The sequence below is a fragment of the Brassica oleracea genome, chromosome C2 (assembly GCF_000695525.1).
Source record: "Brassica oleracea var. oleracea cultivar TO1000 chromosome C2, BOL, whole genome shotgun sequence".
Classification (NCBI taxonomy): Eukaryota; Viridiplantae; Streptophyta; class Magnoliopsida; order Brassicales; family Brassicaceae; genus Brassica; species Brassica oleracea.
The window spans coordinates 30202753-30216549 of NC_027749.1; positions in this window are offsets into that span (position 1 = coordinate 30202753).

Below are 13797 nucleotides of genomic sequence, written 5' to 3' on the forward strand. Positions count from 1 at the left end.
TGTGTCGCACAAAGCATGTGGGAATTCAATACCCTGCACTGTGCATGGTATTGCAAATTGCCCAGGATCACTCTTCTTCTTCAATGTAATCCTTATCCTCATATTTTCTCTGGCTTCACAGAACATTCTCCTAATGTCTTCCTCTTTTTCTCTAGTTTCTCTGAAGAACCTCCACAATCTGTGGCTGTAATAAGCTTCTTCGAATGGTTTATGTAGAGGAATTCTGAAGACTCTCTTTTAGAAATTTTCCTTTTCCTTTTCATTAGCCCCCCTCTTCAGATGTTTCGCCACTTTTTCCTTTCTTCTCCTTAGGGTTCTTCTAGTGGAAACCCTATCCTCTTCCATAGGATCATCTCCATCATCTGAAGGTGTCCTAACAGGTTTCGGTGGTTGTTCTGAAGGTTTAGGTTTGGGCCTGAGGGTGTTAAGTCGTGCCACATCTATCTTTGGCATTTGCACTCGGTAGGTGATAGGGTCTCGTCGATAGATAGGAGGTGATGGGTATCGATCGATATTAGCTTCTGAGTGTCGATCGACGTTGCTGTTGGTATATCGATCGATTTGGACATTGTCAGGGCTGGGCGGATGTGGGTGTTTTGCTGCGAACTCCTCGTGAGTTAGAATTTTCACAGCATTGCAAGACGCGGTTGATTCCATAGGTGTTGTCGATCGATGCTCTGGTACTTCTGTCGATCGATTCTGATTGGTGTATGTCGAGCGATGCTCGGTGGTTGGTGTCGATCGACACCAATGTGACCCGCCGAAACTATCAAACTTTCTACCTCAAAATCGCCTTCTTGCAGCATTTCTTCCTTCACCACTTGCCAAAAGTCATCCTCAGTAATGGCATTCACGTGGTGCTTCATCACATCATCTCGTACTCCTCTTGTTGAAGCTTCCTGCCTCCTAATAGCATCTCATGTCTGCACAACATGTATCTCCATCTTCTTCACATGACAAAGTCTCAAACTTTGTGTTCAGGTTGGTGTAGACAGAATCTATATTCTTATTGAAGTTCACTGTTATTCGCTGCTGTGCCTCAAGAACCCTATCGAGCATCTCTTCAATCTTGCTCTCTTGAGTAGGCGGCGGTGGCTTCTGGTAGTAGCAATTTCCAAAATTCATGTTGTTGTTGTAGCTGTTGTTGTAGGGTTTCTGGTACTGCGAGTTTTGGTTGAATTTACTCCTATTTCCATAGGAGTTTCTATTTCCACCCTGGTTTCCTTGGAATCCAGCTCCACCAATGTAGTTTACTTCTTCTTTCTCTGTTCTACCCTCTACAGCTTCTGCATGTTCAACAAAGCTAACCTGCTTCTTGTGAAGCTTGTGAACACTGTCAAGTTTTGCCTTCACCTCATCCACCTGATCATTCCCAAGGATGGTGGCAGATCTCTTCCTCTCAAAATCAGTGTTCTTGGTGCTGTTGTTGGATGCTAGGCTTTCAATTACTTTGACTGCCTCCTCTGGATTCCTGGTGTTGTAGTTTCCATTGCTTGAAGCATCAAGAGCCATCTGGTACTGCACCGCGATGCCTCTGTAGAAAGTACTGAGTAGCTATACTTCATTGAATCCGTGGTGTGGACAGTCTCTCTGGTAAGACTTGAATCTTATCCAAGAGCCTCTGAATGATTCTGCAGGCTCCTGAGTGAATGTAGCAATCTTGCTCCTCAAGTCTTCAGCACGTGCCTCATCAAAGAAATTGAATAAGAATGCATTCTTGATTTCGCTCCAGGATTTAAGAGATCCTAGTTGTAACTGCTTGAGCCAATGCAGAGCTTCTCCAGCAAGTGAATATCTGAAAAGCTTTCATAATAGGTAGTCTTCAGAGACTCCCTTGACTCTAGTAGCAGAAATCAGATCCTCGAACCTCTCCAGATGGTCCATAGGATGCTCGTGGGATAGTCCATGGTAGGGCAGCTGTCCCACAAGTGTGTAGTACTGCACTTTCAGCTCGAAATCCCTCTCAATGGTAGGAGGAAGGATCGTTGATCTGTTGGTGTAGTAGCAATCTTGACGGTTGTAGTCAGGCAAAGTCCTGGGTTGCGCAGCCTCATCTATAGGTAAGGTAGTACCTGTAGTAGTAGCATCAGGCTCAGGGATTGCAACCCACTGAGCATCTATTTAAGGTCTATGTTGTCGATCGATAGGGGTGAGCGAGAATCTGTCGACGGAACTGGTGTCTGGATCGACGGTGGTTGAGCAGAATCGAGCGACACAGAAGTGTTGTTGTCGGTCGATAGGGAGTGCGCTTCCTTACGGATCGTGCGTTCCAAACTTGCAGGATCTGGTGAGAATATCAGTTGGGATTCCTTGTTGCTTCTGGTACTGTTGGGCATGTACCTGAAAATCCAAGAAAAAAATTTTATGTCTGAATACTTAACAAAAATTAGAAAACAGGCGATCAAAGCTCCCCGGCAACGGCGCCAAATTTGATACCACTCAAATTACCCTAAGGAGTGATTTATACTCTCTCAAATAAGAGGTCGAGTTGTAGTACTTAGGGATCGAATTCACAGGGAGCTAGGGAACCTAGAGATTCTAATATGATTGGTTAAGCAAGATGTTTTTAAGAGTTTTGAAAGTAATTGCAGTTTTATATTGAACAAGTATTTGTTCAATAGCAATGTTTTGGGGTTTTGCTGCTTAAAAAGGAAATAGCTAGACTTAGGGTTTTTATTCGGGAAAGTTGGAATTATAATCCTATAGATGCCTAATGAGTTGCATGCATGATAATGTAAAGCTCAACTATTTGATCAACAAGTCTTTCGGCCTTTGCGAGCATTGACTTGTTGACTATTAACTAGATCTATGATCTCAACTCTCGTTATATTGATCTATAGAAAGTGTCGATCGATTTAACAATGGGCATATCGATCGATACACCTTTTGCACCGTCGATCGATTATTCAAGTATGATATCGATCGACGCGCTCTAGTCAAGCTTTATACGCAGGTTGAATGAATGCTTACTAAGCTCACTAGATCAGCTCTCGCCTTGCTCATAGCAAGAAACAAAGTTCAATTAGAATGTTTTCAGGATGAGGATAAGCTAGGGCTTTTATCAATCAATCCTAGGGCAAGTTCTAGGTAGTTAATCTAGACACAAGCATTAATGAACAATTCTAAAGATGATTATCATAACTCAGCATTCTATAGTTGGGGCTAATCCCTCCTAACCTATTTAAACCCTAAAATCTAACAAGGAAACTACTCAGACATGGCTAAGCAATTCATAACAATAGTTAAGTATAAAGCTTCATAGAATAAATAAAATAGATATCAATGGAGTTCCAATCACAAATTATAACTTTGGATCTTCTCTCCTATCTATCAATAGAACAATTAAACACAAAGAAAGCAGCACACTTGGCCTCTAACATGGCGGCAAAGCTTATATAATTAGGGTAAAACTCGTCAGGGGAAATCTTGTAAAATAGTGAAATCTTGGGCTTCAAGTCGACTGTGACCAAACGGGCTTCTGCGCGCTTCGCTATCGATCGACACCATGACTTGAGAATCGATCGATTCTAGCTCTCCAATATCGACCGATTGTCGATCTCGATGGTCATCTCGGGTGCTTGCTCCAAATATCTCCAAAATGCTCCAAAATCATCACTTATCTCCAAAACATTTCAGATCTTATAAATATAATAAATAGACTCTATAATAATATAAATATTAGTAATAACACCTATAAACTATGGATGAAAACGGGTCAAATCCATAGTCTATGGCACGCATACTTAGCTCGCTTCCCAAAAAAAAAAAGAAAAAAAAAAGAACCAGAGTCACGCACATTGTCTTAAAATCGATTCGTTCCTAGCAACTTTCTTAAAAACCTGCATATTCCAAGTTGTCAACCTGAAAACCACCAAGTCGCAATCCTAGTGTCATCTTCAAACCAACCCGGATTGTCGGTCATTCTATTCCTCAAAGAAAAAAGGGAGGGAGTAGGTACGTATACTATACTCGCATACTCCCTTACTTCAAAAATCTCGCAGCGATAGGCAGAAAACACTTAGGCAATCGGATGCCTCAATAAAATCGTCCCAATAGGCAAACGACAATCTAAGATTTGTCTAAACGCCAACAACATATCTAAAACATCACGAACATAATCTCGAGGACTATACAGCACCTCTTATCGCGATCATGCGTTTAAAAAACCTGTACCAATATCAAACTAAAACTCGACGATTAGCTAAAGTCTGGAAGACCCTTTCAACTTAATTAAAACAAGTTTCGTATAAAAGTCAAAAATTATACGAGAAAATCTTCAACCACCAGCATTCCTTTCAATTTCAACCTGGTAATTCACGGAAAAGCATCGAAAAAATTTCTCACAACTAGATCATAACAAAATAACCTTTGGTAAAACTCCATGAGTGATTCCAAGGAAATATCACCAAAGATCGAAATCAAAGCAGAAACGCGTACCATAAAATCTTCGGAAACATCGCTACTTTGACATATCCGATTTACTATCATCGTAGAGCGCTGACTTCTACGTTTCACTTCCCTTGGATATATTCGAGCAGGAAATAACCTCGAAACTGACTCTGCACGGGTTCTGGGTCGAGACTCTTAGGCTTCGTCTCCCTCAGATAAAAAGGAAACGAATTTCATACGCCTAAAGGAAACATTATACGAAATATTCGTCGTATAACTGAAACCTAAAGCAAAGATCGTTTTCTATACCCATGGGCCATCTTAAAACATGAAAGCTCCGGCTTACTTGGCCTATCAATCTCGACAAACGCCCTTTGGCCCTCGGCTAACTAGGCCTTCCCGTAAAGCCCGAACCAGAATTCGGCATCCCTTTAAGGAAAAATCGTAAACTAACACGGCTTTGGTGTTAACACAAAAGTGCAATGGTTTAATCCTTTACCAACAACGTCCTTGGCTATAAAGCTGAGCACAGCCTTCATGCAAAGCCAAAACAATTGAGCGACCACCGCTCCAATAACTTGACGGCTAAATGGTAATCCGGAATTTGTCTTGAAATGCCAAGTAACGATTACACAAACAATTATCGTATGACCCCGAAACGGGAATCATACGGTAAATTCGTCATAACAAAACTCAGTCCTAACAACCAAACAGTTAACGGAAAGGTTGAAATTGTCAAAAATCGACCAAGTTCCATATACTACGATTCACTTTAAGCCCGCTGTGTTTTACTCGTAAAATGCGGCATGTAAGTAAAACTCGTAAGAGAGCTCCTATAGCTATACGAAACATACTCAAATATACACGAAAGAAATCTCGGAAGGCCAACACCTCACAAAGCACAGTATAGAGGGATGCCTCTTTCTGGGGACAAATTTACGTGACCCCTTGGTCCTAACTCCTCGATCGCAAATCAAATCCAAACAGGAACAACAATTTTGGCTGCGAACATCCGTAGACAAACCAAAATGTTTCTCAAACGCAGGGTTAAGACTAAACCCTTGCAATACCGCATAACATTTTCAAACCCGCGAACATTTCGAGCACGAAACGCGGCATACGAAAGAGAAACCAATCTTCAGCATTGCAAGACGTCGCAGACGCTTGAAGAAACATTTTTCGACAAAAATACCTTCCTCGATAAAAACACCATCTTGGAGGACCAAACAATCATACACACTAACACCCTCTTAAAGCACGTATCCTTCGCGAAGATTCAAAAACGGTAATATATACCAATAAGTTTGCTGTTGATCACAACAAACTCTTAACAGTCCTAAACAGACTTAGCCATCTCGTAGATATAGCTCTGATACACCCGACACAAGGGTAATAGCGCTATAAAAGAAATCCAAAATTTTGGTCAGTACTTCCAGGAGACTTAGAAATTGTCCTTGGAGAGATGCTCGGTTCCAACCATACAAGTCGTATAAGCCGAGAGCCTATCACGGACTTTAAATCGGTATGGAACTATATACAAATGTGATATGGGTCCTAATATGTGTTGTGGTGTCTTGTTTTTCAATTGTTCTGAACGAATGCTTTGGTGTATCATTTAATGTTTACTTTTGCTTCAAATGTGAATTTATGCCACTGTCTTTTTCACTTTAAGAGAAAGAATAAATATTTTCGCTTGTATTCCAATGTTCATGAAGTTCCGAAAAGCAAAATTTTCGTACATTCTCATCTAAAACGAACAGTGAATATAACGATCTACAAAGAGTTAGATATGAGATGACAACTCATACTCTTCCCTCTACAATCGAACGAATACAAACATGTTCTTAAAACGCGAAACACAATTTATTATAAAAGTCGCAAAGTGGCTGGGATTCGAAGCCACACGCTTTCAGTCCCGGAAAGATAAATACGGCCACAATTGGACAAAGCAAACAGCCAACAAGGGTAGTTTCAAGGCCGACAAAGGTCCGATATAAAATGCCATCAACAGCAACATGCCTGATAATCTCTACATGACACATAACTAAACCGTAAATGTCTGATTGGAAAACAGATCGTAAGCATCTTAACTCCAAGACGAACTACGAAAAGCTTGATCCCTTCAACAAGGGTACGTAGGCAGCCTTCATAAGGCGCAGCCCCAAAAAAAAAACAACAAAACGAAAAAAAAAAAAATTCTTTATATGCATAAGTTTTTCTTCGTCAATGTTTGTCTACGAATCTTCGGATACGAACTTCGTCCAACATGCCTATCTTGCCTAACTCGCGTAAACCGCACGCTAGAATCTCATCAACGATCCACGATTCTAACGGGCTGGGGGTCTAACTGTTGGACTCAAAAACGGTCACGACGAAGCTAACATCCAAATCTTCGTAAAAATCAGCATGAACATTTCTTACGAAAGTTATTCTTTGTAAAAAGAATCTTCACAAAGAGCCTTGCGGTAAAATCTTGTTCTGATCTCAATCGACCCGTTAAATACCGATTGTCCAGAGGCAACGGACACATATCCAAATCGGCTACGGACGAGATCAAGTATTGCCATCGGACCACACACAAGCCAAGCTCGGTCGCTACGTAGCGACCGAACTTTCCCAAAACGTCGATACGACACGAATCCATGCATTCTCGTCTACTCTTTAATGCTATCTCCCGTAGGCCATGGCTAAACCATTCTTTGTTTCTCATCACTCGAAGTCATCAGTCAAACTTTATGATAAAAACCGCGGGAATTTTGTTTTAATCGAAGAAACCGTAATAAACGTTTCGAGTCAAAGACGGCCAAAGAGACCTAAAACGCAATTCGAAGCCCACTTATGATTTCTTAACCGAAAATTCATAAGCCTTATGACGGTTTATTATGCTTGGTTCGTAAGGCAAGATAAATGTCAAGTTTCCGCGGATAGATGTGAAGTTCCCGAAGATAATCACGAAGATCGGGAAATTTGAATATCTCCATTTTTGAGCTATGAGGGCTTAAGGGCAGAAGGGGAAAGACGCAAACCGACCTAGGAGCAAGTATATAAGGAGTCCTAGGTGAGAGGCAAAGGAGGATTCGAGACACATCAAATTTAGCACTTAGAGCATTTTAGGCAACTTTATGTTTCTGTTATTCGAGCTGCGACTCAATTAGGTCTTGCAGTCTTAGGGTTTTAGAACTTGAAATCTCGCCGACAGCTCTCGCAGCCCAGGCTCTTACCTCGTTGTAACGCTCAAACGCGGATTCAGAATAAGATCTATTTTGCTCTCTTTTCGATTTCTTATTTTTCTCGTCTTTATTTCGTATTCTGATTGCTTGGCGTGTGGTTTAGCAGATATCCGGGACCTCTGGGAAATTAAGGTTCTCCTACTTTCCTTATTCATACGAAAATCGACAGTGCGAATTTCGGTTCCCACTAAAGATACTAACATGGATCAACCTGTCAACTATCCACACTTGCTAAGATTGTTTGAAGGAACCAAAGCTGACCTCCAACACTAAACTTGACACAACTGCTTGTCTTGGGGCTTGGTATGCATGGGATCGGATTCTTCAAACAAGTCTGGAAGATAAAGTCTTGTGTAGATAGATTAATCACCCTGTCTCTCTCTATTTTCAAAATAATAGATAGATGGAATAAAAAAAAAGAAAAAAAAATATTTATTTTATAAATATATCTATTAGAGATTTATTAGGGAGGAATTCAAACAGGACTTGGTGGCTACAACCATTAAGGCTTGCTTGATAAGAATTCTATAGGTAAAGGATTAGGACATGACTTGGTGGCTACAACCATTAAGGCTTGCTTCACAAATAATCCTAGGATATAGGTCAAAAAAAGTGAACAGGGCTTGGTGGCAACCACCATTAAGACATGATTCATGGAAGCCTATCCAATCTTGGTCAATGATCTTGCAAATATAAACAGACTTCGACTAAGAGAGAAAATTAGTAGAGAGAGAGGATAGGAACTAACGTTTACCTGCAGGTCCAGATACTTGTTTGAAAGTCCTTGCATCCTGTGATCGATAGCCCCAAGGTAAAGCCTACACTTTTATTTATGCTAAGAAATGAGGTTGGTATAGGGGAATGTCAGACAAGATTTGCTAAATTGTTGGCTAGATGAATTTGGTTGCTAAGCTAGGATATGGTATAATGTGCTTTTGTGATTAGGACTTTTTAGATGTGGATTGCAATATTGTAGAAGTTATGATTCTAAGTTCTTAAATCATGTGAGTCCCTACTATTTTAAATCCTTTCTCAGAGAGACTGCATGTTTGTTTTGCTTGAGGACAAGCAAAAGGGTAAGTCTGGGGGAGTTGATAGACCATGGATTTGACCCATTTTCATCCATGGTTTAAAGGTATTTTTACTAATAATTATTATATTATAGAGTCTATTTATTATATTTATAAGATCAGGAGTGATTTAGAGATAAGTGATGATTTTGGAGCATTTTGGAGATATTTGGACCAAGCACCCGAGATGACCATCGAGCTCAACCATCGGTCGATATTGGAGAGGAATAATCAATCGATGTTCATATCTTGACATCGATCGACAGCGAAGCGCGCAGAAAGCCCGTTTGATCACAAACAACTTGAAGTCCGATTCTTCACCAATTTACAAGATTACCCCTGACGAGTTTTAACCTAATTATATAAGCTTTGCCACCATGTTGGAGGCAAAGTGTACTTTTCTTGTTTTATTATTTTCATAGCAAGGTTTTCTAGGATTTTGATAGATTGGAGAGAAGATCCAAAGTTATAATTTGTAATTGGAACTCCATTAATATCTATTGACTATTCTAATGAAGTTTTCTTACCTAACTGATGTTATGAATTGCTTAGCCATGTCTGAATAGTTCCATTGTTAGATATTAGGGTTTAAATAGGTCAGGAGAGATTAGCCCCAACTATATGCTGAGTTGTGGTAATTATCATTATGATTGTTCATTACTGCATGTCTCTAGATTAGCTACCTACAACTTGCCCTAGGATTGATAGATAAAAGCGAGAGCTTCATTCTCTTCATGAAAACATTCTAATAGAGCTAAGTTTCTTGCTATGAGTAAGGCGAGAGCTGATCTATGATAGACCATGGATTTTACCCACTTTTAGTCATGGTCTATAAGTGTTTTAAGAACTAATTACTACTATATAGAGTCTATTTAGAGTGTTTACAGGTTCAGGGACGATTTGGAGGAAAGTGGTGATTTTGATGTCTTTTGGAGCCTTTTGAGTGCAGAGCTGCACAGACGCGTCAGATGTCTAGCTATGGATGGAGACTTTCCGACCGTTAAATTGAGCTCATCGTTTGACACAAGATAGAGCTTTGAGTTAGCTTTACAATGCTACCGGGTTAAGGTCAATCAGCATCCTGTAGCAGAAGTTATGCCCGCTTTACTGAAGAGTGGTCAGTCTGCCTCGCGAGAGGAAGCTGTCGAGGAGATAAAAAACTGTCGATCGATAACACAGCATTGGTGTCGATCGACAGTGATGCCAGAACGTGGGCCAAGCATATTTCAAGACCGTTTGAAGCCCAGAAGCAACACCAAGTTACCAAAATACCCTTGGACGACTAAAAACCCTATTTATGTTATTTATAAGTCATTGTTGACGGCTATGCTATCGAAGCTTTCATTAATTCATTGTTCTTAGGTAGGAGAGAAAGGAGGACCTCCTTCAGAGTCCTCCTGCAACTCCATTGTCTTTGGTTTTTATATATATTGCAATTTCATCTATTCTTTCTACGATTTCTGTGACAAACTTCATATCTAAATAGATCCACCTGTTAGGTTTAGTTTCGGTTCTCACAAGTACTGCAACTGAACCTCTTATTTGAGAGAGTAATTCACTCCTTAAGGCAATTTGAGTGGTATCATCTAGAGTCATGAACTAGATTCCTGATCTTAGAATCATTAGGCACAATGCCATCGCTTGGTCTTTTTTATGAACTGAATTCTATTGAGCTAGGATTGCTAGAAACATACGAAAGTTGATTTAGGAACCCTAGTGAACACATATTCAACCAGATCGTAAAGCTTGCTAGAAGCAATATCGATCGATGATCCAATAGATTAATCGATCGATATTGTGAAAGGTGTATCGATCGATATTCCTATAGAATAATCGATCGACACTTTCTTGTGATCAATAAAACGAGAGTTGAGATCCAAGATCTAGATATTAGACTTTCTATACAACGGAAGTTGTTAGATTTGTACTCCCAGTTGAGTTCTATAATATCTTGCAAGCAACAATTAGCCTGTATATCATTATAATCCTGATTACCTGAATAGAAACCCTAGATCTAGCAACCATCCTTCCATAAAACAACTCCCTGTCAAGCTGAACAATTGTCTTGTTCAACTTGTTTACTGCTTTATTTACTGCTTTGCTATATTTATTTACTACTTTATAAACTATTAGCCTAGCTTAATCATATAACTATTAGTTCTAATTGGTTCCCTAGCTCCCTGTGAATTCGATCCCTAAGTACTACAACTCGACCTCTTATTTGAGAGAGTATAAATCACTCCTTAGGGTAATTTGAGTGATATCAAATTTGGCGCCGTTGCCAGGGAGCTTTGATCGCCATTGGATCTTATTTAGTTAGATTTAGTCTAGGTTTTACTACTGTTCAAAAAAACTGATAAAAAATTTTCTTGTGTTTCAGGTACATCCATATGAGTACCAGAAGCAACAAGGGGATAGGGCTCGTACCAGTAGAGCCACTGGATTTGGAACGCGTGATCCATAAGTCTAAGAGGACAGTCGACACCCTCCAAGCAGTGATTGGCTGCGTAGAAATCCAAATGTTGATCGACACTGTTCACCTGACGTCGATCGACACAGCTCACCTGACGTCGATCGACACCGCTCACCCGACGTCGATCGACACTGCTCACCCGACGTCGATCGACACTGTTCACCCGACGTCGATCGACACTGTTCATCCGACGTCGATCGACACTGTTCATCCACCGTCGATTGACACTGTTCATCCACCGTCTGACACCACTTGTTTGGAGGCAGAGAAGGTCGAAGAGCTCATACTTACAGTTGACGAGAATGGGATGTTGAGAGACGAAGAAGGTCGCACTAGCAAGAACACAGGACAATTGATTAATGCAGAGGGTGTTGTGATCCCTGATGTGATTGATGTTGCTGAGATGAATGACTTTGACCTGAGCCGAGAGTGGTAAGATTGGGTAGGTCAAGACCCCTTCCAAGGACTTCCTCACCAAGACCCCAGAAACCACATCGAGGAGCTTGAGGATCTCGTGTCAAGGAGTGAGTAGAATGAAGTGTCTGAATACCACATGCTCTGCAAAATATTCCCCTATTTTATTTCTGGAGATGCATTCAGATGGTTCAGTCAACTGCAACCAGGATCTCTAACCAGCTGGGATGACATTGAAATAGCCTTCCTTTACAAAATTCTTCATGATGCTGAAGCAACTTGACAAAAGGAGAAAAATGATAAATGTGACAGGTTCTTGGCATCGTTAGATGAGGAGTATATGATTCCACTACTGCTGCTCGACAACATTATGGCAAAAAGGGATGAACAACATGTGTCTGGAGAGCTGAGCAGAGTAGATGAAACTGGTACTGAAGACACGAACTCAACGTCAAACGACGGCACAACTTCAACGTCGACCGACGGCATGACCTCAACATCGACCGACGGCACGACCTCAATGTCGACCGATGGCATGACCTCAACATCGACTGACGGCACGACCTCAACGTCGACCAACGGCACGACCTCAACGTCGACCGACGGCACGACCTCAACGTCGATCGACAGCACGACCTCAACGTCTACCAACGTTACAACCTCATCATCGATCGACGAAGTAGACAGAGAAGTCACTATGGAAGACTCCTTAGAGCTGGAGGAATGGCTTGGAGATATGGATCAAAAGTCGAAGAAGAAGCTTGATGATGATCAGCATACTTCGAGAGGAGATTTGGAAACTTCAAAGGCTAACCTGATGAGATCGATCGACAACCACCCCACATCGTCGATCTACACCCACCCGACATCGATCGACACCGCCAACCACTTATCGATCGACACCATCCACTAATATCGATCGATTCCCATAGCTAGACGTTCTGCCATGTTGCATAGTTGAGATGGAACCGATTGAGGAAAGGATGTACATGTCTAAGGCCTCACACCTTGCTGTCCCGAAACAACAGAGACCACCTATCTGGACAGAAGAAGCTGTTGGGTTTCACAAAAGAGTGAAAAGGATACACGATCCTGTGAAGATTGTGGTTCCATGCGCTGTATTTGAAGCTGAATCTCCTATTCCACCAGATGGAAGTGTGCATCTAGATTCCTACAGTGGGATATTGGATGATCATCAGCACATAGAAGCTTCTCAGAGAAGGCTGCGATTTAGAGATGAAATCGATAAGGACCCAGCAGAAGAAGCATCGATCGACACCGAACGGATACCATCGAACGACTCCAACAAACCAGCATCAATTCACACTATCACCTCAACATCGATCGACACTGGACGCTTATCAGAGCAGAAGAAATTTGATGTGTGTGGAAATCTTAGGGATTGAGAAACCATCAGGCGATCAGACAAGTCTGGGGGAAAGAAGAGGAAGAATTGAAAGAAGAGAAATGGATCAAGGACGGTCCTAAGTTATCATTCATCCCTCACTTCTCAAATGGTGTCAGGAAATCCAGAGTGCGTAGCATATGCTTCTCACAGCCATTTGCAAAGCTTCGAGCGCTCCTTATTGCTGAGATGATAGATAAAGGAGAAGAGTCTATGGAGGAGGCTTTCACACAAGAATGATAAAGCTTCAGAGAGCAGACAGTGAGACTTGTTTTGGAGCATGTTCTCATTCTCATCCAGACTAAATCAGATCTCCAAAGTCAAGCTAAATGACTATAACAAAGCGCTGAGTGGGAGGCAACCCACTATTAGGTAATTTCTTTCAGTTTAGTTTAGATTGTTACTGATTAACGTTTCTATTTATTGCAGGTCAAAAAAAAAACGGATGGACAATAACGATGGTACTGTAGCAACCGCACTGTAGCAGAGGCATTGTAGCATCGATCGACACTGTCGCAAGGAAATCGATCGACACTGTAGCAAACAAATCGACCGAAACTGTAGCAGAAAATCGGGAGTTACTGTAGCAGCGGCACTGTAGCAGTCAATTTTTCATCGAAAAAAAAAAAGTTATGTTTTACTAGTTATCTTTTACTGACTTTTAGTGTTTTGTTTATGATTGGTAAAAGGAAAAAGATCCAAGGAAGAAGAGTTGATATACCAGAAGGGATCGACGACAACAAGCCATTGTCGGTCGACAGAGCATCATGAGTATCGATCGATCGCCACTTAACTGTGTCGATCGACGCTCACCAT